This window comes from Acipenser ruthenus, chromosome 32 (genome assembly GCF_902713425.1).
Source record: "Acipenser ruthenus chromosome 32, fAciRut3.2 maternal haplotype, whole genome shotgun sequence".
In the NCBI taxonomy this organism is placed as follows: domain Eukaryota; kingdom Metazoa; phylum Chordata; class Actinopteri; order Acipenseriformes; family Acipenseridae; genus Acipenser; species Acipenser ruthenus.
This window is the reverse complement of record NC_081220.1, coordinates 9,019,895-9,041,610: the sequence shown is the minus strand read 5'-3', so window position 1 is coordinate 9,041,610 and position 21,716 is coordinate 9,019,895. Positions and strand designations below refer to the sequence as shown.

The following is a 21,716-nucleotide window of genomic DNA, read 5'->3' as shown; positions in this document are numbered from 1 at the left end:
TCAAAATGTTCTGAGAATGTCTGCTTAGGAGTGAAAGCATTTGAGAAATCAAAAGACACCTTGGGCAAGGGACTAACCCCTTCAGAGTCTTTATAGCTTCCACTAAGTTTATCAGACAGCAGCTTGGATGCCCTCTTTTCTAATTCTTTAGCATCAGTGCCATGTTTGATAGCTATTGCTGCCAACTGCTCCTGAAAAGTATCAGTCACATCTAACAAAATGGTGCTAGTGTTGCTAAATCTAACTTGATCTGATAAAACAGGCTGTACTGTCCAGCGACTGCTGAAGTCATGACTAACATGCTCATCATCTAACAGAAACACAGACAAACCTTCCTCAAACTCACAAAGTACACTTTCAGATACTTGTCCAACTAAACGCTGAACTTTAGTAACAACACCAACTGGACTGAATGCATTCTTAATGTCAGCATAGGTGACTCTTTGATCTACATGACCTAAAAGTATGGACCTATCAGGGCAAAACTCATACTGCTTGCACAATTCCATTACTTAGAGAAATTAAAGTAAAAAAAAAAATTATATATATATATATACTTTTTTTTTTTAAACTTATTGCATATATATTTCAAAACAAATTTTAATTGTTGCTGAGTAATTTGAACATGAATGATTACTAGAAGGGGCGCAGCCCCACGTTGGGTGCCAAATTTTTCTACTTATGTAACCCACTATTACAATGAGTCACATTGAGAATTAAGTTCAGGGAAAATATATGTGAATTCTGGAGATCTCTCTCTAATGCTGCGTATACCCTTCTTAAGAAAATGTACTTTACGTTATACAGTTGCCTTAATATATTTATACCAGGTTACTTTATTATAAAGAATCACTCAGCAACAACAAATATACTTTATGAAAAGAAAATGTTTATAAAAGTAATATATATGTAGCAATTAAAATTGTTACAATATTGTTCACAGTAAAAAAAAAAACATTGGAAATAAAAATATAGAATAAAACAAAATGTTTCTATCAGTTGTGCACAACGACTAAAGTTCCTCCGGAGGACTTAAATATAAAAAAAAACAAGTCCTTCTGCTGAACTGTACAGTCCCGCTGCAATATTACAAGCCGTCTCGGTAGATGCAATGGATCAAGTCCTCCACTCTTCGTAATCTCCGGTCTCCACGAACTATTAATAAAATATAATAGCAATGCAGGACAGTGAAGATACAGCATATAGAAATTTCAGATGTATTCCTAGGACGGTAGCTCTAGCACTCGTTTGCACATTGGAAATTAACATGAAGGCAACTGACTGTGCACGTGTTTATTGCGGGCACAGAAGGGGGGGGTCGTGTTAAAGAAACAGACTCACTGATACCCATATTTGGAAACAGGAAGCATGGGGGTTACACAGTACACTGCTGAACCTCCGATGTCTGACGCTGCAGTAAATCAACTCGTGTGTGCGTGTACTTATTCTTTTTCTGTTTATATGAAGGAGTGCGACCTGTTTTGTCGCATTCTATATGGGATTGTAGCAGCCACACCCAGTGACACCCAGTGAGAGTCCTAATACCGACACTACTAAAATTAATTAAAAGTTTTAGAATAGGAATGACAACAGAATAACAATTCACAAAGCTTTATTACAATGATCCATGATTCACATAAATCAGTTCAAATAACTAACAATAAAATGTATTCAAGTTGTACTAAAAACAAGGAGGGGAAATTGAATAAAGCCAGCCAATAGACACATTTTAAAAGCATGGGGTATTAGACCAACATATAGCAGCGATTACACTTTTCTTTAAGAGTGCTAGGTGATTGGAAACAGCTCTTCCCAGCAAGGGTTCAACAACAAAAGCCAGATTGTTAATACACACAAGTTTTAACAGTATTAGGGAACGTTAGCTGCAACATTACAGGTTTAACTATATTAGAGCAATTCAACAACAATACAAGTTTAGTTAAGATAATTAGCAGCAACGTTCAGGTTTAGCAGCGGTGTAGCATAAGTAAACAGAACCAAAAGGTGTGGGGACATTTACCTGCTGCTGGAACACTTTTAATCTAACAAAACAAAATTGATGAGACCGGGATTTAACCACACTCTCAGAGCTTTATTCAACAGACTAGCTCTCGAATTATCCAACACTTTACTTTTGGAATAGACTCACACGGCTGTAACACCGCAGACACAGAAACAGCGCGTCTCCAGAACACTCATCTACAGCAGCAGCACACCAAATCTCAGGTCCCACGCACCTGTCGGTACGTCCTCTCTCACCCCGCCTCAAAGAAAGAATCTTTCTCCCGTCATTCCGGCTAGTTCAGTCGGTAGAGCATGAGACTCTTAATCTCAGGGTCGTGGGTTCGAGCCCCAAGTTGGGCGTCCTTTTTAAATACAAATTGTAGATGTTTCTTCGAGGCAACGGAGCAATGTCTGATTCTGTTCACATTGTATAAAGTATTGCAACACAAATACTTATTGGTCATTGTCATATAGCAATTGCTATTGTAAAATGCGTGCATCCTTTAAAGCTATACCGATATTGAAATAAAGAATCTTACTTTCGTGGGTTGGCTTCAATCTGTTTCTTTTTTTACACTTGTCATTACATCATTCATGGAGCAAGTTAGTATGTGCGTAATAAACCCAATCGGGCCTTGATACAATAGACAACCCTAGTCTGTGCTGAAATGAAATAATGCGGTTTTCTACTAAAGCACACGCAGCTTGTCAGAATGGCCGAGTGGTCTAAGGCGCCAGACTCAAGGACGCTGTCTTTCCAAAGAATTGTGTGTTCTGGTCTCCGAATGGAGGCGTGGGTTCAAATCCCACTTCTGACAGTTCACTTTTACTTATTTTTTAAATGAATAAATTTGTTCATTTTACTATAAAAGATTGTTTCAAGGAAATGAACAGCTGATACCAAACTCTTGTCAGCACTCAATACCATTTTAATTTCCATTTTAAATCGGACTAAAATAGCGTTCCTAACACAGATTGCATTTTTGTTGTAAACTGGCTACTTGTCGAAGTCACTGAAAAATATTTTGTGTAGAAACATGTGTTATTTAACTAAAGATTGTTTTAATATTTCAAATAACATATTACTTTGAAAAACAACTCCGACTGCCACTGGATCGTGGTCTCAGGCTGGGATGCGGACCATTGAGAACAGTATAAACGATCTATTAGTGGAAGTAGCTTACATGAGAAATGCCCTCGTTTAACATGCTAGGATGATTGACTTCGGTATTCTCCAACTGCTGTTTACATTTTCTAAACACGTTATGAGGACGAATACAAAGGTTGACAGCTTCCTTGTAAGTGGGGGTAAGCACAAGTTATTTTCAGATGTAATGTCTATTTTAAACTCAATCGAGTCCTGCGTAGTGCAAAAGACATTGCTATATTTTTATATTAGTCAAGCCCTATTTAAAGTGTTCTTAAATTGTTTTGACATTAGCAATGATCAATTTAAAAGTGGTTATTGATTTAAACAACTGAACAATTGTGGGCTTGATGGTTTCTTTTTTCTACGTTTCTACCGGAATGAGATACACACTCAAAATGTGTCCCCTTCCTTCAGCAACCCCCGACTGAAGATTGAAGTGGTCATTCCTTGCAGCGAGTAGGTTCCCGATAACAACACTCATTGTTAGCTCGGTGCTCAGAAGAAAACACTGCCACTCCTCCTGGTGGATACCGAGACCAACCCCTTCAAAACGTGTTTCATTCTAGAAATGAACCTTGCAAATATAGTCTTAACTTTTATTAGCAGACCGTCGCCCCCAACTGGCAAGCTCTACTTCATATGAAACAATGACTGGGCAACAACGAGGTGTTACATTAAGAATACAAACTAACCCGAGACAGCCAAGCCGTTAAAACATACCTTAAGTTTGTCGCGTGATACAAAAGCAAGTATTGGCATTTTTGCATTGTCTGCCTCGTCAAACAAGCTCGAGCCACAGCACACAGCGCTGCTGCATCGGGACACAGATTGTGGATTTCTAAGCGACTGAATAAACGAGCTGACACTACTTTTTAAAGAAATTGAAAACATACCTCTAGTCGAGATATTTGCTATTTAGTTAATTAAATTATTTTTTTAAATTTGCAATCACAGACTACATTACCAAAATAAAAATAAAAAACAACTGACAATCTGATTTGCTCGTATCAAGCTGCGATGAAGCCTATGAGAATCCCTTGCACCATTAAAGGGGAATTAGCTCAAATGGTAGAGCGCTCGCTTAGCATGCGAGAAGTAGCGTGATCAATGCCCGCATTCTCCAAATAATTTTAAAGTATCTGCGTATTTTGTCCCGGCGCATTATGGAGATAAATATAAAGTGTGACAATTCTTTGTAACAGAGACGCCCACCATGCATGTGTATTTTAATGCACAGTCTGCTAATTTGTAATAATCCCCGGACTGAAAAACTGCAGCGCGTGATATTTTGTAGGTCTTCTTATCTCCTATGTCCGCTAACGCTAGGCACAACGTGCCCGAGTGCTGTAGCAGCAGCCATGAAGAAAGTTAGTTTTTCAGTAGAAATAAGGCTTTTGTGTATGGGTGTTTTGAAAAGATCAGTTAAATAGCTACGTATTTTGAAATAAGGATGTATTCATTATTATGAACGTTGGCAGAAAGGATATTGTATTATTATTTCCCACGTGTGCTTGACTTGTACAAATCTGACAGAGTTTCAACAAAGGCATTTGACTTGGGTTCATTAGTTAGCCTATACTGCCATCTACAGCATTACTGCGGGAGCCGTTTACTTCTTTTGGATATTTTCACAACTAACCGGGCGAGCATGTAGTCGTGGCCGAGAGGTTAAGGCGATGGACTTGAAATCCATTGGGGTTTCCCCGCGCAGGTTCGTTTCCTGACGACTACGTAAGCTTTGTTTTAATTGATTGTATGTGTTCATTGTTAATACATGTTTAAAGCTCAGGAAGTCTGAAATATTACTGGTTGTACTTCATATCGCTTCGGTTCATTTTGTTAAAGATTGTTCATTTTGGCACCATTACAAATGCTGTGGTTTCTTTAAAGAAGAAAAGCCGTGGCCTGTACGGGGATCGAACCCGGGACCTTGGCGTTATTAGCACCACGCGCTAACCAACTGAGCTAACCGGCCACACACTCAAAACTTGATACTAGAACCCGAGGAAAATAAGTCCTGCGGACATTATGTGTTCTACCAAGATGTTCTCATGTTAAACTGAACAATAACACATTCAAAGTATTGGAAAGGCATAATTAGAGGCCTCGTCATAATGAGGCAGTTTAACAGTGTGAAGGATGTGGTGAGGTGCAGGCTTGCGGTGACTTTCTTTCATTTAACGACCTTGTGATTTGAATACTAACAAGAAAAACAAATCAAATTACCAAGCATTCGGTGGACGTTTTAAGAAATAAATAAACAAACAGATTTGTCAGAAGTGGGATTCGAACCCACGCCTCCAGAGAGACTGCGACCTGAACGCAGCGCCTTAGACCGCTCGGCCATCCTGACTTACACCGACGACTTTGCACAACACTGCAGTACACTGCTGAACCTCCAATGCCTGACGCTACAGTAAATCACCTTGTGTGTGCGTGAACTTATTCTTTATCTGTTTATATTAAGGAGGGCGACCTGTTTCGTTGCATTCTATATGGGATCACAAGGACACTCCTCTTACAGACAGAAAATATACGGCAAACAGAGCGATCGCTTCACGGTTAGAAACAAATCAGAACAGTCTGTTAGCAAATTAACTTCATGAAAAAACCACACAGGCATTACATAAATGTTACAGATATGTTTCGTAGACACAAAAGTTGTAACATAATTGAGTACATTTGTAAACTATCCGCCAGTAACAGATATTATCTCACATTATCTCTAGTTTCAAACGCATTATCACAGGCGGCACAATTACGACATGGAAAAAATCCAGTATATTTGTCCAGTACACCGAGATCTCTCGAACGTTTCAATGAGTCAGCCCTTAATAAACACTGTCCGTGTTCATTTCTGTGTATATGACATTGTCTATACACAATACCTGCCATGTAAGCCTATTGGTATCAAACCGATCACAATTAATGTTATCCGTGTTTTCAGTCAGATTGATAGTTTTAATCAATCGTCGAAAAAGCAGCAGTGCTTTGCAACTGTAGTTCGTCTTGCGTACCTTTAGGCAAGATACCCACTCAGAACGTGTCCGCTTCCTCCAGCCCCCTAAGGAACACTGGAGGGGTCATCAATAACAGGGAGCAGTTGGCCAAAAAACAACACTCATTGCCTCCTTCACGCTCAAAAGTGAACACTCTCACTCTTCCTCGTGGATCCCTGAAAGTATTGTTTTATGGGCAAGTGGCCGACCATCTCCCTCCAACTCTGAGTGGCACCGGCAGCTGTGCCGCTGAGAAATTAACAGGAACTTTCATATAATGCAATTGCTTAGCCCAGTGAGGTGTTACAACAACATTTCAAACTCATTCCAAACTGCAGGCGGTTAAAAGCTTAATTGGGTTCAAGTTTCTCATATGATTTAAAAAGTAGGAGCCAGTTGCCTCATTTGCATTGTCTGCCTTCCTCCTTTGCACTGTGAAGTCTATCAAATTTGTGCTTAAAATCTGAATACGATTCCCATTTGAATCGTGTATATTTGGTTTCCATTTTAGCAATATGCTTACACACTGTTCTGTTGAGCTCCCAGGGTGTTATCTAATAAAACACCATAATCGATTAGCACGTTCGGCTGTTAATCGAAATTTTGGTGTTTCAAGCCCACGCAGAGATGATGCTTTTTGCATTTCTTTATCGCATTAGAAAATGGCACTATAATACATTTTTATTTCCTCCAATTACACTAAAGAAAAAGTGTGCTGTTTTTTTAATTCAAAAAATTAATTAAGAACAAATAACCCTAGTCGTGCTGTTTACAAAAACCCGGTATCGAAGCAGGGACCGTTACAGTCTAACGCTCTCCCAACTGAGCTATTTCAGCTTGACGCGATATTGCTATCGAGACAGCATTCTTTTCGTCAATCGCCTTTTTGTCAAGCCAGTAAACCTGCATGTAATGAGAAACGTTCAACAGTTCGGAAACACCACAATAGAATCCAATGCCTTTGCAAATGTGTTTCCAAACTGTTAGTTTTTCTCCCAAATGCGGTTTCTCAAAAAATGGTTTTGCCTACTTTTTATTATTATTATTACTTTTTCCAGAGTAAGACCAAAAGGCAAACATCCAGGAAATAGTTAAACACTAATACAGCGCTTGAACTGTCTCAACAAACGTTTAGCTCTAAAACGTGTACATTAAAAGTCTATTAACATCTTTAACACAATCATCCGTGTTCCAATAGCGGTTAATCCACATGGTGATCAATAAAGTGAATGCTGGCTTTGTTCACATATTGGCAAGACGTTTTCACGATTCACGCATATTCTGAACAAGCACACTAGAATATGGTAATGAAAGGACAGGAAAATAACTGCTTAATTGTCTCTGGTCTTGTATCGTCACCTTGATTACTGTCTGTAAGAAAGTGGCATTAATCAAAAACCTAATTATGTAAGGTTCCCAATGCGCAAATACGCAGCATATTTAAACTTCTTCACAATCTTAAATCTCCCCACATGAATGTCAAATACGTACTGACAAGTACGGCCCTTTCCCAATGTAACACTCTGCTGTGTTTGAACACCAACGATGGCTTGGATATGATGTATTAAACCACGATACTATTGTTCCCACTTTCTTTATTACTACCAAATGAGCTTTTCGTGTCAGCCCTTGTGGCCTAATGGATAAGGCACTGGCTTTCTAAGCCATGGATTGTGGTTTCGAGTCCCATCTGGGGTTTGATTTTGTTATAGGAGGCTGTGTGGTCCAGTGGTTAAAGATAAAGGGCTTGTAACCAGGAGGTCCCCCGGCACAAATCCCACCTCAGCCACTGACTCATTGTGTGACCCTGAGCAAGTCACTTAACCTCCTTGTGCTCCGTTTTTCGGGTGAGATGTAAATGTAAGTGATTCTACAGCTGATGCATAGTTCACACACCCTAGTCTCTGTAAGTCTCCACGGATAAAGGCGTCTGCTAAATAAATAATAAAATTAACATAATTATGGTAAGTTTTAATGGCATGTGATATTTTGTAGATCTTGTTATCTGCTTAGTCCACTCACGCTAGCCAGAACGTTCTCGAGTGCTCTGGCAGCAGCCATGAAGCAAGTCAGTTTTTCAGTTGAAATAAATAACTACTTTGTTTTTATGGATGGGGGTGTTTTGAAAAGATCAGTTAAATAGCTACGTATTTTGAAATAAAGATGTATTCATTATTATGAACGTTAACAGAAAGTATATTGTATTTTCTTTTCCCACGTGTGCTTGCCTTGTACAAATCTGACAAAGTTTCAACAAAGGCATTTGACTTGGGTTCATTAGTTAGCCTATACTGCCATCTACAGCATTACTGCGGGAGCCGTTTACTTCTTTTGGATATTTTCACAACTAACAGTGCGAGCATGTAGTCGTGGCCGAGTGGTTAAGGCGATGGACTTGAAATCCATTGGGGTTTACCCGCGCAGGTTCGAATCCTGCCTACTACGTAAGCTTTGTTTTTAATTGATTGTATGTGTTCATTGTTAATACATGTTTAAAGCTCAGGAAGTCTGAAATACTACTGGTTGTACTTCATATCGCTTCGGTTCATTTTGTTAAAGATTGTTCATTTTGGCACCATTACAAATCCTGTGGTTTCTTTAAAGAAGAAAAGCCATGGCCCGTACGGGGATCGAACCCGCGACCTTGGCGTTATTAGCACCACGCTCTAACCAACTGAGCTAACCGGCCACACACTCAAAACTTGATACTAGAACCCGAGGAAAATAAGCCCTGCGGTGTGGGGACATTTACCTGCTGCTGGAACACTTAATCTAACAAAACAAAATTGATGAGACCGGGATTTAACCACACGTCTCAGAGCTTTATTCAACAGACTAGCTCTCGAATTATCCAACACTTTACTTTTGGAATATACTCACACGGCTGTTACACCGCAGACACAGAAACAGCGCGTCTCCAGAACACTCATCTACAGCAGCAGATAACCGAATCTCAGGTCCCACGCACCTGTCGGTACTTCCTCTCTCACCCCGCCTTAAAGAATGAAACTTTCTACCGTCAGCCCGGCTAGCTCAGTCGGTAGAGCATGAGACTCTTAATCTCAGGGTCGTGGGTTCGAGCACAACGATGGGCGTCCTTTTTAAATACAAATTGTAGATGTTTCTTTGAGGCAACGGAGCAATGTCTGATTCTGTTCACATTGTATAAAGTATTGCAACACAATTACTTATTGGTCATTGTCATATAGCAATTGCTATTGTAAAATGCGTGCATCCTTTAAAGCTATACCGATATTGAAATAAAGAATCTTACTTTCGTGGGTTGGCTTCAATCTGTTTCTTTTTTTACACTTGTCATTACATCATTCATGGAGCAAGTTAGTATATGCGTAATAAACCCCATAGGGCCTTGATACAATAGACAACCCTAGTCTGTGCTGAAATGAAATAATGCGGTTTTCTACTAAAGCAAATGCAGCTTGTCAGAATGGCCGAGTGGTCTAAGGCGCCAGACTCAAGGACGTTGTCTTTCCAAAGAATTGTGTGTTCTGGTCTCCGAATGGAGGCGTGGGTTCAAATCCCACTTCTGACAGTTCACTTTTACTTATTTTTTAAATGAATAAATGTGTTCATTTTACTATAAAAGATTGTTTCAAGGAAATCAACAGCTGATACCAAACTCTTGTCAGCACTCAATACCATTTTAATTTCCATTTTAAATTGGACTAAAATAGCGTTCCTAACACAGATTGCATTTTTGTTGTAAACTGGCTACTTGTCGAAGTCACTGAAAAATATTTTGTGTAGAAACATGTGTTATTTAACTAAAGATTGTTTTAATATTTCAAATAACATATTACTTTGAAAAACATCTCCCACTGCCACTGGATCGTGGTCTCAGGCTGGGATGCAGACCATTGAGAACAGTATAAACGATCTATTAGTAGAAGTAGCTTACATGAGAAATGCCCTCGTTTAACATGCTAGGATGATCGACTTCGGTATTCTCCAACTGCTGTTTACATTTTCTAACACGTTATGAGGACGAATACAAAGGTTGACAGCTTCCTTGTAAGTGGGGGTAAGCACAAGTTATTTTCAGATGTAATGTCTATTTTAAACTCAATCTAGTCCTGCGTAGTGCAAAAGACATTGCTATATTTTTATATTACAAATACACACAGTTTGTTTTTAATAAAACATTGACAAAACCACAATCCCTGGTTTAGGAGGCTAGTGCCTTATCCTTTAGGTGACTGCGGCACTTTCATATGGATAGTAGTCAGCGTGACAAAATACGACCAGAGGGAAAAAAGCAGTGGTTTCCCTGTCATTCCATTGCCATATTACATTGTGCATGTTCAGAATATGCGGGAATCCTGAAAACAGCATTGTAATATGTGAACAAATCAATAACCGAATTTAATTAACGCATGGATTAAACGCTATTGAGTGTTACGGTTGTTAATTAACTTGCAAAGCAAACGTTTTAGAGCTCAATTTTTAAGAGAGTTCAAGAGCTGACATATGCAGGAGATGGCAATATTGACGTATTCCCAAGGGCTTTATCTTTTGGTCTTTCTGGGAACAATTTAAAAAGAAAAGAAAGCAATGTCATTTGTAAAGAAACGAATTTGATAGAAAACCTAACGTTTTCAAGGTCAGTTGTCAATTTAAATGTGTCCAGTAATGTGCACATTTCCCTGATTTCGAATATAATACGAAGTCTTGCCTTCAGTTAATATTTTAGAAAAACTGCTTTGCAAACAGAAGAAAAACAAGCTAGCAGAGGATGGTTTCGATCCATCGACCTCTGGGTTATGGGCCCATCACGCTTCCGCTGCGCCACTCTGCTGCTGTTGCAGCATAACTGAATTACCAAGCAGCAGAAAAAAAACTGAACTCATCGTTTTAACCAGCCACACGGCAGTGGCCGGGCAAAACATTGGAAACGTCGTAAATCAGAGATGATCCGTTTTCTTTTCTCCCAAATACGTTATGCAAAGTATGCAACTTTTCTGCCCACTTTGATCACAGGCAGTTTTATTCCCCAGTTTCGGCAGCCAATTCCAATATTCTGTCTCTCGAAAGCATCTTAAATTGTGGAAAGCGCTCTTTGTTTAAAATTACACAGAAGACTTCTTTTGTTCGACCAGGCTTACAATTAGATATTTTCGTTTTCAAATAGATTTTTTGAAGCGCATATGGGGCGCTATAGAAAATATATATGATTAATTGATTGAATGTTGGCCTGAGTTAGGATTGGCAGGGTTAATTCTTAAAAAGACATCGCCGAAGGGTCTGATAAATGATTGCAATTATTTGAGATGCTGCATGTAGACAATAATGTAGGAGCACCACCACAGTGCTGACAAGGTTCCATAGTGTAGTGGTTATCACGTCTGCTTTACACGCAGAAGGCCCTGGGTTCGATCCTCAGTGGAACCACTGCAGTTTGTTTTAAAATTATATCAATCCCTGGTCAAGACAAAGTCTCTCTGGGGTTGGCCTGTCATTCGATTGCCGATGTAAGATCCCTGGTCCCATCGTAGAAGCAGGATAGTTTATTCACAAATAAATACATACACGTTTGTTTATGTTTCTTTTGTTGGTAAATTAACCCAATACATTATTGCATTCTGCCACGTAATTAGACGATCAAAGCCCATTTGTGCCAGTGCGCATTCAAAGGAGACGCGCTGAGAGAATCCTAGTTAAATACTAGTTTTACTGATTTAAACTAGTTGTTTAATGTTTTCTTTACTTTTAAAGCTGAGAATCAAACACACTTGCGACAACTTCATAGCCCTGCTGGCTACGAACACGTATCGAGTCGGCTGTTTCCTATAACCCTGGTGATACCGAGTGTTTTCCAAGTATCAGCATCGGCATTACCATGTGTAGAATTAAAAACAGCAGAATTATTATATATATATATATATATATATATATATATATATATATATATATATATATATATATATATATATATATATATATATATAAGTAATATATAAGTTGGGAATTAACAATATAATAAACTTTAGGTTAACGCAGGACTTATTATTACTATAACTGGAAAAATGTAAGCAGTATATTTCAGTTCATTTGTGTTTAATTCTATATGTAGCATTTTGGCCGTTTAGAGACTCTAGATTTCGGGGGTAGACGGGAAGTTAGTGAGGAAGAAGAAGGTGACGTCAGACACTAGTTAACGAGAAGCTCATTCACTCTCGTAATACTGTGAGTTTGAAATAAATAGCCACGGGTTAGGCAGAAACAGTAAACAACAAGAAACCATCATCTTCCTTACCGAAGCCTGTCTACATGAGGAGTTTGTGAGTGTAGTTTGTTTACTAAATAATTTTATATATATATATATATATATATATATATATATATATATATATATATATATATATATATATATATATATATATATTACATACGCTGTAAGCGAACGAGAGATAAACAAGCAGCCATGTTCTCGGTTTCAATGCGGACCATTGAGAACAGTATAAACGATCTATTAGTGGAAGTAGCTTACATGAGAAATGCCCTCGTTTAACATGCTAGGATGATCGACTTCGGTATTCTCCAACTGCTGTTTACATTTTCTAACACGTTATGAGGACGAATACAAAGGTTGACAGCTTCCTTGTAAGTGGGGGTAAGCACAAGTTATTTTCAGATGTAATGTTTTTATTTAAGATCAATATTGTCCTGCGTAGTGCAAATCAAATTACTATATTTTTATATTAGTCAAGCCGTATTTAAAGTGTTCTTAAATTGCTTTAGCATTAGCAATGACCAATTTGAAATTTGCTTATTGATTTTAACAAGTGAGCAATTGTAGGCGTGATGTTGTCTTTTTTCTGAGTTTCTACCAGTATGTGACCAATCTTTCTAGCCGGGGGAGGTTTCAGTCCCCGCCCACCTACATAGTATTCAGGAGGAGGAAGGCTCTGGTGATTTCAAGGGTTTTGCTGCAAATGTGTTTCTTACCCGTTAAGTGCCATTGTCCTAATCTGAGACTACTTTGTCATTTTTGGCGCATTTTTAACTGGCATGTTATTTGAATTTTCTTTTAACTCTATTGTTATGATAATTTACTCTAATTTTGTTAACCGTAACAGTTAAGTCTAGATGTAAGGTATCAGATTAAATAAACAAACCTTGTTTTTCAGATTTTTTTTGTTTTTGTTTTAATAAATGTATTGGTCCTCTATGGGTAGAGTCAGGTAAACTGCATACCTGCCGTTTCTACACCTTAACAATTACAAAATACACACACTAAATTGAAAAGTAATGACACAAAGTCTTGCCTTCAGTTAATATTTTAGAAAATCTATTTTGCTAACAGAAGACAATGTCTCTCTGGGGTTGGCCTGTCATTAGATTGCCGATGTAAGATCCCTGGTCCCATCGTAGAAGCAGGATAGTTTATTCACAAATAAATACATACACGTTTGTTTACGTTTCTTTTGTTGGTAAATTAACCCAATACATTATTGCATTCTGCCACGTAATTAGACGATCAAAGCCCATTTGTGCCAGTGCGCATTCAAAGGAGACGCGCTGAGAGAATCCTAGTTAAATACTAGTTTTACTGATTTAAACTAGTTGTTTAATGTTTTCTTTACTTTTAAAGCTGAGAATCAAACACACTTGCGACAACTTCATAGCCCTGCTGGCTACGAACACGTATCGAGTCGGCTGTTTCCTATAACCTTGGTGATACCGAGTGTTTTCCAAGTATCAGCATCGGCATTACCATGCGTTTGGCATGCTTGCTGTGCACTCTAGCATTGCATAACAAGCATGTAGTATGCCGGGACTTCGTGGCGCAACGCTAGCACGTCTGACTCCAGATCAGAAGGTTGCGTGTTCAAATCACGTCGAGGTCAAAGCCTTCTTTGTTTCTATTCCGCACTATTTTGTTTTTTAACGTGTTTGGATTTGAATGTTTCCGTGCATTTATTTAAACAATTTAGCCTACACGACATATCGATTAAATAGCAATCAAACAGAGATTTATTGTATTGTGATTCTTTTTTATGTTTCATTTGATACTGCACAATAAATTAAAGTGACTCCCAAATTAATGTTGGCCAGTCTTCAATGACATAGTTGGGTAATAAAGTCATATTAACACTTCCTTGCATGTTATATTGAAAACAGCTCTGCAAATACTAGTTTTGAAGAAACTTAAAGTACAGCAAGTAATGATTGATGTCTTAAAGCTTAACAGACCTTTACAAATTAACAAAGAAAACATAAAAAAGGGCACATAGTCGGCAGGATGTGAACATGAGCGGGGAAACTCCAACATCTTTTAAGTCCATCACCTTAACTACTTGGCCAAAACTACTTTGTGTAAAGTACCAAGTTCTATAAACATATCACAGACCAAGAACAAATACACACAGTTTGTTTTTAATAAAACATTGACGAAACCACAATCCCTGGTTTATGAGGCTAGTGCCTTATCCTTTAGGTGACTGTGGCACTTTCATATGGATATTAGTCAGCGTGACAAAATACGACCAGAGGGAAAAAAGCAGTGGTTTCCCTGTCATTCCATTGCCATATTACATTGTGCATGTTCAGAATATGCGGGAATCCTGAAAACAGCATTGTAATATGTGAACAAATCAATAACCGAATTTAATTAACACATGGATTAAACGCTATTGAGTGTTACGGTTGTTAATTAACTTGCAAAGCAAACGTTTTAGAGCTCAATTTTTAAGAGAGTTCAAGAGCTGACATATGCAGGAGCTGGCAATATTGACATATTCCCAAGGGCTTTATCTTTTGGTCTTTCTGGGAACAATTTAAAAAGAAAAGAAAGCAATGTCATTTGTAAAGAAACGAATTTGATAGAAAACCTAACGTTTTCGAGGTCAGTTGTCAATTTAAATGTGTCCAGTAATGTGCACATTTCCCTGATTTCGAATATAATACGAAGTCTTGCCTTCAGTTAATATTTTAGAAAAACTGCTTTGCAAACAGAAGAAAAACAAGCTAGCAGAGGATGGTTTCGATCCATCGACCTCTGGGTTATAGGCCCAGCATGCTTCCGCTGCGCCACTCTGCTGCTGTTGCAGCATAACTGAATTACCAAGCAGCAGAAAAAAAAAAACTGAACTCATCGTTTTAACCAGCCACACGGCAGTGGCCGGGCCAAACATTGGAAACGTCGTAAATCAGAGATGATCCGTTTTCTTTTCTCCCAAATACGTTATGCAAAGTATGCAACTTTTCTGCCCACTTTGATCACAGGCAGTTTTATTCCCCAGTTTCGGCGGCCAATTCCAATATTCTGTCTCTCGAAAGCATCTTAAATCGTGGAAAGCGCTCTTTGTTTAAAATTACACAGAAGACTTATTTTGTTCGACCAGGCTTACAATTAGATATTTTCTTGTTTTCAAATAGATTTTTTGAAGCGCATATGGGGCGCTATAGAAAATATATATATGATTAATTGATTGAATGTTGGCCTGCGTTCGGATTGGCAGGGTTAATTCTTAAAAAGACAATGCCGAAGGGTCTGGTAAATGATTGCAATTATTTGAGATGCTGCATGTAGACAATAATGTAGGAGCACCACCACAGTTCCGACAAGGTTCCATAGCGTAGTGGTTATCACGTCTGCTTTACACGCAGAAGGCCCTGGGTTCCATCCCCAGTGGAACCACTGCAGTTTGTTTTTAAATGATATCAATCCCTGGTCAAGACAAAGTCTCTCTGGGGTTGGCCTGTCATTAGATTGCCGATGTAAGATCCCTGGTCCCATCGTAGAAGCAGGATAGTTTATTCACAAATAAATACATACACGTTTGTTTACGTTTCTTTTGTTGGTAAATTAACCCAATACATTATTGCATTCTGCCACGTAATTAGACGATCAAAGCCCATTTGTGCCAGAGCGCATTCAAAGGAGACGCGCTGAGAGAATCCTAGTTAAATACTAGTTTTACTGATTTAAACTAGTTGTTTAATGTTTTCTTTACTTTTAAAGCTGAGAATCAAACACACTTGCGACAACTTCATAGCCCTGCTGGCTACGAACACGTATCGAGTCGGCTGTTTCCTATAACCCTGGTGATACTGAGTGTTTTCCAAGTATCAGCATCGGCATTACCATGCGTTTGGCATGCTTGCTGTGCACTCTAGCATTGCATAACAAGCATGTAGTATGCCGGGACTTTGTGGCGCAACGGTAGCGCGTCTGACTCCAGATCAGAAGGTTGCGTGTTCAAATCACGTCGAGGTCAAAGCCTTCTTTGTTTCTATTCCGCACTATTTTGTTTTTTAACGTGTTTGGATTTGAATGTTTCCGTGCATTTATTTAAACAATTTAGCCTACCCGACATATCGATTGTATAGCGATCAAACAGAGATTTATTGTATTGTGATTCTTTTTTATGTTTCATTTGATACTGCACAATAAATTAAAGTGACTCCCAAATTAATGTTGGCCAGTCTTCAATGACATAGTTGGGTAATAAAGTCATATTAACACTTCCTTGCATGTTATATTGAAAACAGCTCTACAAATACTAGTTTTGAAGAAACTTAAAGTACAGCAAGTAATGATTGATGTCTTAAAGCTTAACAGACCTTTACAAATTAACAAAGAAAACATAAAAAAGGGCACATAGTCGGCAGGATGTGAACATGAGCGGGGAAACTCCAACATCTTTTAAGTCCATCACCTTAACTACTTGGCCAAAACTACTTTGTGTAAAGTACCAAGTTCTATAAACATATCACAGACCAAGAACAAATACACACAGTTTGTTTTTAATAAAACATTGACGAAACCACAATCCCTGGTTTATGAGGCTAGTGCCTTATCCTTTAGGTGACTGTGGCACTTTCATATGGATATTAGTCAGCGTGACAAAATACGACCAGAGGGAAAAAAGCAGTGGTTTCCCTGTCATTCCATTGCCATATTACATTGTGCATGTTCAGAATATGCGGGAATCCTGAAAACAGCATTGTAATATGTGAACAAATCAATAACCGAATTTAATTAACGCATGGATTAAACGCTATTGAGTGTTACGGTTGTTAATTAACTTGCAAAGCAAACATTTTAGAGCTCAATTTTTAAGAGAGTTCAAGAGCTGACATATGCAGGAGCTGGCAATATTGACATATTCCCAAGGGCTTTATCTTTTGGTCTTTCTGGGAACAATTTAAAAAGAAAAGAAAGCAATGTCATTTGTAAAGAAACGAATTTGATAGAAAACCTAACGTTTTCGAGGTCAGTTGTCAATTTAAATGTGTCCAGTAATGTGCACATTTCCCTGATTTTGAATATAATACGAAGTCTTGCCTTCAGTTAATATTTTAGAAAAACTGCTTTGCAAACAGAAGAAAAACACGCTAGCAGAGGATGGTTTCGATCCATCGACCTCTGGGTTATGGGCCCAGTACGCTTCCGCTGCGCCACTCTGCTGCTGTTGCAGCATAACTGAATTACCAAGCAGCAGAAAAAAAAAATGAACTCATCGTTTTAACCAGCCACACGGCAGTGGCCGGGCCAAACATTGGAAACGTCGTAAATCAGAGATGATCCGTTTTCTTTTCTCCCAAATACGTTATGCAAAGTATGCAACTTTTCTGCCCACTTTGATCACAGGCAGTTTTATTCCCCAGTTTCGGCAGCCAATTCCAATATTCTGTCTCTCGAAAGCATCTTAAATCGTGGAAAGCGCTCTTTGTTTAAAATTACACAGAAGACTTCTTTTGTTCGACCAGGCTTACAATTAGATATTTTCGTTTTCAAATAGATTTTTTGAAGCGCATATGGGGCGCTATAGAAAATATATATGATTAATTGATTGAATGTTGGCCTGAGTTAGGATTGGCAGGGTTAATTCTTAAAAAGACATCGCCGAAGGGTCTGATAAATGATTGCAATTATTTGAGATGCTGCATGTAGACAATAATGTAGGAGCACCACCACAGTTCTGACAAGGTTCCATACTGTAGTGGTTATCATGTCTGCTTTACACGCAGAAGGCCCTGGGTTCGATCCTCAGTGGAACCACTGCAGTTTGTTTTTAAATGATATCAATCCCTGGTCAAGACAAAGTCTCTCTGGGGTTGGCCTGTCATTCGATTGCCGATGTAAGATCCCTGGTCCCATCGTAGAAGCAGGATAGTTTATTCACAAATAAATACATACACGTTTGTTTATGTTTCTTTTGTTGGTAAATTAACCCAATACATTATTGCATTCTGCCACGTAATTAGACGATCAAAGCCCATTTGTTCCAGTGCGCATTCAAAGGAGACGCGCTGAGAGAATCCTACTTAAATACTAGTTTTACTGATTTAAACTAGTTGTTTAATGTTTTCTTTACTTTTAAAGCTGAGAATCAAACACACTTGCGACAAATTCATAGCCCTGCTGGCTACGAACAAGTATCGAGTTGGCTGTTTCCTATAACCCTGGTGATACCGAGTGTTTTCCAAGTATCAGCATCGGCATTACAGTGTTTGGCATGCTTGCTGTGCACTCTAAAATTGCATAACAGGCCTGTAGTATGCCCGGACTTCGTGGCGCAACGGTAGCGCGTCTGACTCCAGATCAGAAGGTTGCGTGTTCAAATCACGTCGATGTCAAAGCCTTCTTTATTTCTATTCCGCACTATTTCGTTTTTTGACGTGTTTGGATTTGAATGTTTCCGTGCATTTGTCACGGGACACTCTTTTGGGGTTTAAATTCAAACAGTAGCCAACTACGCCACCTAGTAACTAAATATATGGGGCACTAGGACCCTAGCAACACTAAAACACAACACAGGTTCGTAATTATGACCAGTTGGAACTCAGAACAGATCGACCATGACAAGAAAGGCAGACAGTTGTACCATTTCACAATAAACAATGTGTATTATCCTTATAAAATCATTAAAATATGATAATACCATTTCGGTAGTACCAGGGTTATCAAAAATAAAAATAAAAAAACACAAGGCACACACCAATTTACTAGTGCACAAAGTATCAAAAGAAAATAATAAAAGCACCCACTACTTTGCTAGGGTGCAAAAGTATACAAAAGAAATAATTTTCAGGCCAAAGTCACAATAGACACCACTGGATCCTCATCAACCGCTCCAGGAAAAGGTGCAGCTAGTGACCCCCCCACACTGGTGCCAAGCTCCTCCCTGGATGTGGCAGGCACCCCCCCTGGAGACAAAAAAAGCAACAGCACTGAGTGACTCACAATTATGCAGTATACAAAACACCCCAACAGAGATTAAAATATATTTCTTTATAGTTAACTATACCAATCCATATATTTAAAGAGCACAACCTATAGCCACAGGTAATTTAAAATGCAACACCCCAAAATGCCACTCTCTATCATAGATATTTATATCAATAGAACAGGTGCAAGAACCATAAATTACAAGTTACAGGCAAATACCAAATATTGGGTTTATCTCCTTTTAAAAACACAGGTATCACTCTAGCAGAGAAAATATAAAGGTGCACTAGGGTCCCTAAACAGCAAGCGGGTCATAAACCCTATTAGGCAATGTACTAATCATTAAAAGTGGTCTGGCTACTTCCCTTTTAAACTGCACTCTTTTAGTCCTGAATCCACTCTCCAGTACAGCCTGCTTGTTCTACTAATACATTTAGTCCTGAAAATTCCTCTTGGATCCCAGCCTCTGTTCTCCATGTCTCTGCTCTCTCAGGAACTCCTGTGGCTCTTGCAGCGCTCTTCTGCCGTCTCTCTGGTTCTCTGGCTCTCTTCTGTGGCACACTCCCTGTCTCTCGCAGTTCTCTCCGTTGCCTCTATCTCCGCGCTTTTATATCCATCAAACTCCTCCCTTAACTATCCAGAGCGAATCAATTGGCAAGACCCATTAACAGTATTTGTACAAACTACATTTCCCAGCATCATTGCGGAAATTGCTTAAAACCTCCCACTGGAAGTGACATCACTCGCTCTCAGCTCCTTCCCAGCCTAGCGCCGTCCCACACCAAGACACAAGGTAAGACCAAATTTAATATAATAAAAACGTGTACATACTGTCATAAAAAAAAAAATATATATATAATACATACAATTCACTCCAAATAAAGCAAAATCAAACTTAAATACCAAACCAATAGAACATTTTATAAAACGTGCTCAAAACAACTCTCAAATAACTCGTGCAGTCTTACTGTGTGTACCTCTGGCAGCTGCAAAAACGATTAACAAACATTCAATCATATCGTAAAAATCTTCCAAAAACATTTATATATTATAAACGTGGTTGTATTTTGCAATCAAATGGTTCCTAAACTTTCATTTCCTTTAATATACAACTAATACAGAAATCTTATAAGGTGCTTTAAGATACCTAGAATAAAAGTGCACACAAACCAAAAAATAAGTTATAAACATTAAGTCACCCTGTGACACAGTGATGGCTCAGAACTTTGATGATGGAGAGCATGTTATTGCCTTCTCATCCCGAATCCTCAGTAGTGCTGAAAAGAACTATTCCACTTCAGAGAAGGAGTGTTTGGCAATCTTTTGGGCTGTGGAGAAATGGCGTTATTTCTTGGAAGGAATACAATTATTATTATTATTATTTATTTCTAAGGAGATCCCTTATCCAGGGCGACTTACAATCGTAAGCAAATACATTTCAAGTGTTACAGTACAAGTAATACAATAAGAGCAAGATAAATACAATGACTTTGGTTCAAGCAAGTTCAAGTGTGACAAAATACAATTCAATAATACAGCAGATAACAGTGACAGTGATAGTTACGTCAAGATATGATTAAATACAAAATACTACAGATTAAACACTTGGCAGATTACAGTATTCTGAAGTACAGGATTAAATGCAGTAAAATAGGGGGCAGATAAGAGCAAATAAAGCGCATTTAAGGGAGGTTGATAGTGTCCCAGAGGAAAAACAGAGGAGTTCTACAGGTGCTGTCTGAAGAGGTGAGTCTTAAGGAGGCGCCGGAATGTGGTCAGGGACTGGGTGGTCCTGACATCTGTAGGTAGGTCATTCCACCACTGCGGAGCGAGGGTGGAGAAGGAGCGGGCTCTGGAGGCAGGGGAGCGTAGAGGAGGTAGAGCCAGTCCTCTAGTGCAGGAGGAGCGGAGAAGTTGAGTGGGGGTGTAGGGAGAGATGAGGTTCTGGAGGTAGCTGGGTGCAGTCTGGTCAATTTGAAGTTGTAACCGACCATGCAGCTCTAGCCTGGGCCTTCAATTGTCCAAAGACATCCTCCCGGCTCACTAGATGGACACTCAGACTTCAACAATTTGACTTCACTGTGCTGTATCATAAAGGAAGTCTCAATACCATTCCTGATGCTTTATCGAAGGTTCCAGTATCTGGACCATCCACTATTGCAGTCTACTCCAGCAATTCACAGAGCTTCAGCTTGGATTTGCCTGTTTTGTTTGACGAAATTGCGGCCGCTCAGTCAAGGGATAAGAACATCCAGGAGATCCTTGCTTCATTAACATCTTCCAACACCACCACCAAACCTGACCGCATCACCTATGTGGAACACCAGGGAGTTGTATATAGGCGGGTACCAATCAAAGGCGATGA

The 21,716-nt window shown here is 38.9% G+C and overlaps 13 non-coding genes and 1 pseudogene across 13 annotated transcripts; 9 read left to right on the top strand and 5 right to left on the bottom strand.

Moving 5' to 3' along the window:
• Nucleotides 1-2,711: 2,711 nt before the first annotated feature.
• On the top strand, nt 2,712-2,822 carry trnal-caa (transfer RNA leucine (anticodon CAA)). The gene is made up of 2 exons: nt 2,712-2,749; nt 2,777-2,822. It is a non-coding gene; the product is annotated as a tRNA-Leu (tRNA).
• Nucleotides 2,823-3,539: 717 nt separating this feature from the next.
• LOC131703592 (small nucleolar RNA U3) lies at nt 3,540-3,745 on the bottom strand. Its single transcript, XR_009310031.1, has one exon. It is a non-coding gene; the product is annotated as a small nucleolar RNA U3 (small nucleolar RNA).
• A 1,059-nt stretch (nt 3,746-4,804) lies between these two features.
• trnas-uga (transfer RNA serine (anticodon UGA)) lies at nt 4,805-4,886 on the top strand. The gene has a single exon. It is a non-coding gene; the product is annotated as a tRNA-Ser (tRNA).
• Nucleotides 4,887-5,055: 169 nt separating this feature from the next.
• Nucleotides 5,056-5,129, bottom strand: trnai-aau (transfer RNA isoleucine (anticodon AAU)). The gene has a single exon. It is a non-coding gene; the product is annotated as a tRNA-Ile (tRNA).
• A 296-nt stretch (nt 5,130-5,425) lies between these two features.
• Nucleotides 5,426-5,507, bottom strand: trnal-cag (transfer RNA leucine (anticodon CAG)). The gene has a single exon. It is a non-coding gene; the product is annotated as a tRNA-Leu (tRNA).
• Nucleotides 5,508-6,185: 678 nt separating this feature from the next.
• LOC131703494 (small nucleolar RNA U3) lies at nt 6,186-6,364 on the bottom strand (annotated as a pseudogene).
• A 2,152-nt stretch (nt 6,365-8,516) lies between these two features.
• On the top strand, nt 8,517-8,598 carry trnas-uga (transfer RNA serine (anticodon UGA)). Its single transcript has one exon. It is a non-coding gene; the product is annotated as a tRNA-Ser (tRNA).
• A 170-nt stretch (nt 8,599-8,768) lies between these two features.
• On the bottom strand, nt 8,769-8,842 carry trnai-aau (transfer RNA isoleucine (anticodon AAU)). The gene has a single exon. It is a non-coding gene; the product is annotated as a tRNA-Ile (tRNA).
• Nucleotides 8,843-9,595: 753 nt separating this feature from the next.
• trnal-caa (transfer RNA leucine (anticodon CAA)) lies at nt 9,596-9,706 on the top strand. The gene is made up of 2 exons: nt 9,596-9,633; nt 9,661-9,706. It is a non-coding gene; the product is annotated as a tRNA-Leu (tRNA).
• A 1,783-nt stretch (nt 9,707-11,489) lies between these two features.
• trnav-uac (transfer RNA valine (anticodon UAC)) lies at nt 11,490-11,562 on the top strand. The gene has a single exon. It is a non-coding gene; the product is annotated as a tRNA-Val (tRNA).
• Nucleotides 11,563-15,741: 4,179 nt separating this feature from the next.
• trnav-uac (transfer RNA valine (anticodon UAC)) lies at nt 15,742-15,814 on the top strand. The gene has a single exon. It is a non-coding gene; the product is annotated as a tRNA-Val (tRNA).
• Nucleotides 15,815-16,322: 508 nt separating this feature from the next.
• trnaw-cca (transfer RNA tryptophan (anticodon CCA)) lies at nt 16,323-16,394 on the top strand. The gene has a single exon. It is a non-coding gene; the product is annotated as a tRNA-Trp (tRNA).
• A 1,714-nt stretch (nt 16,395-18,108) lies between these two features.
• Nucleotides 18,109-18,181, top strand: trnav-uac (transfer RNA valine (anticodon UAC)). Its single transcript has one exon. It is a non-coding gene; the product is annotated as a tRNA-Val (tRNA).
• Nucleotides 18,182-18,687: 506 nt separating this feature from the next.
• On the top strand, nt 18,688-18,759 carry trnaw-cca (transfer RNA tryptophan (anticodon CCA)). Its single transcript has one exon. It is a non-coding gene; the product is annotated as a tRNA-Trp (tRNA).
• Nucleotides 18,760-21,716: the final 2,957 nt, after the last annotated feature.